Source organism: Fukomys damarensis, unplaced genomic scaffold, assembly GCF_012274545.1.
Source record: "Fukomys damarensis isolate Sample0158 unplaced genomic scaffold, DMR_v1.0_HiC HiC_scaffold_16, whole genome shotgun sequence".
Taxonomy (NCBI): domain Eukaryota; kingdom Metazoa; phylum Chordata; class Mammalia; order Rodentia; family Bathyergidae; genus Fukomys; species Fukomys damarensis.
In genome coordinates, this window is record NW_022900928.1 from 40,250,266 (window position 1) to 40,254,813 (window position 4,548).

The following is a 4,548-nucleotide window of genomic DNA, read 5'->3' on the forward strand; positions in this document are numbered from 1 at the left end:
AATACATCTTTTGGCTGGGAGTCAGAGTTCCGCTGCATTTTAAGACTATATATACTGTGGAAAACTCAAAATTATATTTCAGAGTTCATTTTCTTGAAGCTAGCATGAGAAAAAGAGAAGTGACATCACAGTGGATATATGTTACTAGCAGACGTGATCAATTACAAAAACAGATATAGGAAAACAAAAAAGCACCCATAATATCTGCAAAAATATGTTTTCAGGTAAAAGAAGAGTATCTGATAAGTTCTTCATTGCTTTTTGGCTATTTTTTTTTTCTTGAGAAGAAGAGAGTGTCTACGGGAACTGATATTTGGGGATTAAACAAAAAGTGAAGTAAGAAGACTGGCTTTTGGATAGAAATCTTACACATTTGTTAATTTATAATAGCTGGAGAAGGACAGACCAAGCATAGCCTGGAGTTTGCATTAGGAAGTTGATTTCAAGAAGTAAAGAGAGAAATTAGTCATGACACAGCATCATGAGACATCTGGAAAGGAAGTCTACTAGAAAGTTTGCAAAGCTCTCAAGAAAAAACATAGCATTTTCCATTGTATAAACTTCAAAACCCACAATTTGTAAAATATCGGTGGTGTTGCTCTGCTTCCTGCCTGCCCTGCTATGAGCACTTTCTCCTCTGCCATGCTGTGCTGCCTTGGAGTTAGCCCACTACAGAATGGAATCTCTACAAAATGGAATTCCACGACTTCCTGGAAACCAAGGTTTAGTGGGACAAAAGGGAGAAATTGGGTTCTGGGACTGTGGGAATCATGAGCATTGGTTGTAAGTATTGTTAACTTTAGTAACTCCATATTTGTTAAGTTTCTCCAGTTTAGAAGGTGGTGTGTTTCCTTTGTGGAATTCCTGAAAGTTGCAGTTTCTTGTCTCTGACCTTCAGATGTGTGGTTGTCTGGGTCACTACTACCCATGGTGGTTGTTTTTGTTGAGCCTGTTTGCTATTTTCCTGTGTGAACTTTTATTTACTATGGTAACCCCATCCCATAATAGTTTGTGGTTTTTTGCTTTAAAAGGCTGATGCTTGCAGGCAATAAACGTCGCCTTGATCAGACTCTTGTCTTGGCGTCCTTCCTTTCTCTCTGCCCCATCTCCAACCCGCTGCTCTTTCAGGTTTGAGGCACTGCTGGACAGTGCTCTGTGTCACCGGCTCATGACATGGGACCACTAGGAAAAACAGGAGCTCCAAGAATGCCATGTTTGATGTGAAGCCTGATACAGCAGGATCTAAGGGGAGCCAAGGTGAATCTGGACTTCAAGTGATTCTTTGGACTTCTAAGCTCAAGGGAGAACCAGAGAAGGGTGTTCCAGGAGAATTTGTATACATGGGCTTACCTGGGATTCAAGGGAAAAAAGGAGAAAAAGGAAATCAATGGGGAAAAGGCATTCAGCTTCAAAAGGGAGAAATCGGAAGACAAGGAATTTCAGCTCAACAGGAATTCAAGGCCATCAAGGTGCAAAAGGAGAGAGGGGTTAAAAAAAAGGAGAGCTTGCTATTAGAGGTGCCACTGGGCCAAAAGGAGAATCTGGGATGGATGGCATTATGGGGCCTGCTGGTCCCCAGGGACAGTCTAGGGAAGCAGGTCCTCAGGGATCTTCAGGATTGAATAGAAAGCCCAGCAGAGAATTTTCAGAACAATTTATTTGGCAAGTTTGCACTGATGTACTAAGAACCAGTCTTCCTTCAGAGTGAGAATTTGGAAGTTTCTCATTTCCTGCTGCAATGTGATCCCCCTGGTATTCTCAGGCCACCTGGTCCCATAGGCCCAGAACATCCCAAAGAACTTCACCAGTTTGTCAGGAAGAGACAGTGTTCCTTGGTGAATGAGTACTCCTGGATGTCCAGGTGCCAGAGTTTTAAAAAGCCTACCAGGAAATAATGGAGCAAAGGACAGCAGGACTGTGCTGACTCCAAACCTGGAGGTGAGTCTTCTCTTGCCTCTTCCTAAATTCTAATGATTTTTCAGCCGTCTTTGTACTGCAGGTTCTCTTTCAGCTGGAGTCATCCTAATCAATGCATTAGTAATGATTCCTCCTCCTCCTCCTCCTCCTCCTCCTCCTTCTCCTCCTCCTCCGGCAATACTGGTGTTTGTACCCAGGGCCTTCACAATGGGTCGGCCCAAGAACAAGTTAATGAGTTCCCCAGGCAGTACTTGAATTTATGATCTTTCTGTCTGAGCCTCCCCAAATGCTGAAATCACAGTCCTGCACCACAATTCTTAAGCCTCCCAAAATGCTGAAATTACAGTCATGCACCACCATTCTTATCTTAGTCTTTGAATGTTAAAATAATTTACAATGTATTTTACATAGACTAATGGAAGATTCAGGCTATCAACCTAGATGTATCTGACTCCAAAGCTAAAGTATTTAATCATTCTGATTTATTACCTCCCCACTCATTCTATTCCTCCTTTATAGTTTCAACTTAGCAAAGTAACCTTTAACCCCATAGGAATCTAATAAATATTTCCAAATTGAATTTACCTTGAGTTTTTCTTCACAGTAAAATGTTCTCCTTATCACAGAAAGATAATGGAACAATTAAAAACCTATGAACTTTAATCACACCATAAGATCGTAATGAGATAATTGACAATATGAAATAGGAAGAAAAGGGCTAAAGGTGTAGGAAAAGTGGGAAGGGTAGGAGAAAAGTAATAAGGGAAAAGAAAAAAGTATGAGAAAATGAAAAAATGGAAATAAAGTGTTTGTAAATGGGGAGGGCAGGACAAGGGGAAAAATGAGAACCAAGACCTGTCATGTAAAGGTACAAGATCCCAATAATGAATGTAACTGTGCTGTATACCTAAAATGTACCAATAAACTCAATGAAAAACAAAACCTATCAACTTTAGGATTTTTGATATTTTTCCTCTTTTCTCATGCTTTCTCTCCACAAATCTACCCTTCTAAATATGTAGCCTATTATCCAAAAGAAAATCCTTTGTGATATAGGCAGTGTCAAATCCAATTGTCTCATTATTTCGTATTCACCCCTGTCCCTAGGGACACAGACTAGGTAGGTTAAGTCATCTTGCTCTAGGATAAAGTCCCAAACCACTTAACTTTATTTGATGCCAGAAACAAATTACTGTTTACCACATATCTCTTATTTTGATCTCTGATTCCTTAGTTTCCTTATCCTTTCCAAATATTCTCCTATGGTTAGGTAAAAAGAACACTTTAGTATGACTACTTACACCAGAAGGATATGATCCCCAAATTCACTTGAAGTCAGAAAAAATATTACTACTTAGTGTCATGCTGTTAGACCCCTGGGTTCAATTTGAGACAGAAAACTGTGCTTACTGAGTTGAGGCCTTTGACTCAATATTTCTCCTATGTTTGATATATTGAATAAATCATTTTTTCTATCCTCCAGAAACTGACATTCTTGTATAGAGACAGTCATATTAACTAATCATAATGCTATGTAATGTATACAACTCTCAGGTAGAGAAGCTAAAACTAACTCTTTCAGGGCCTACAGAAGTTTATTCAGTTTTAGAAAAATGTATCACATTTCAAACAATGAGTCAGTGTTTCTCAGTCAAAGAAGGGTGTCCAATCCAGAGTTGAAACAGCCTGGGCAAAGTCAGATGAATGAGCATGGAGCAGTGTTCACTGACCACAAGGTACATCTACGTGGTGGAAGACAAGAGAGATGAAGGTAGGTATCGAAGGGATGCGGTGTTCAGTTCTTCCTGGCTCCTTTGAATTACCAGTCTTGTTCCATCACACACACTAGAGGTAACCTATTTATGAAGCACTGTGCCTGGACCTTCCTCCTGACGTTTCTCCACTCCCTGGCTGACTTCTAATGTATTCAGCTTTAGACTTTTCTCATTTGTTTCTGAACCTCAGACTTTTTATCCACAAAAGTTCAAATTTCATGCTTTGCATTTCTGCTAGTGTTTCTTTTCCTTTTTTTTGAGGGGGCGTTACTGGGGATTTTCGGGTCCTTGCGCTTGCAAGGCAGGCCACCGAACCACTGAGCTGAAATTCAGGCCCTATTCGGCTAGTGTTTCTACACATCCCTTTTATTATGACTTCTGTTCTATGTCTCAAGGACTTCCTCAGATATACATAGCTCCCACTTCTTGGCTGTTGTTCCTCAGAACTGTCACTCCTAGGGGGACTCTTCTGAGGCTGTATCATCAAACCAGTGTGCAACGTGTTAAGGAGCCTGTATTTTATTTTCAGGCCAACAGGGACCAATGTATGATCTGCAAATAAAGGAGTGATATGAACAGATTTATATTTTGGAAAATATTTCTCTGGCTCTGATGTGGAAAAAAATGGAAATAGGAATAGAACCAGGCAAGCCCATGAGGAGATTTTGTAATGATTGAGATAATGAATAGTGATAGAACACTGATAGAATAAAAACAGAAAAGTGAATTCAAATTGGTCAATCATTAGAGTACAGTGTTATCAACAGTTACCATAATCAGTTTTTTTAAAAATTACTAAAATCAACTCCCAAATTCTATGTATTTACTCCTATTCTTCCTAAATTAATCTCTCTGC

At 39.7% G+C, this 4,548-nt stretch overlaps 1 pseudogene; it reads left to right on the plus strand.

The window, feature by feature from the left end:
* Positions 1-676: 676 nt before the first annotated feature.
* LOC109118344 lies at positions 677-1,839 on the plus strand (annotated as a pseudogene).
* Positions 1,840-4,548: the final 2,709 nt, after the last annotated feature.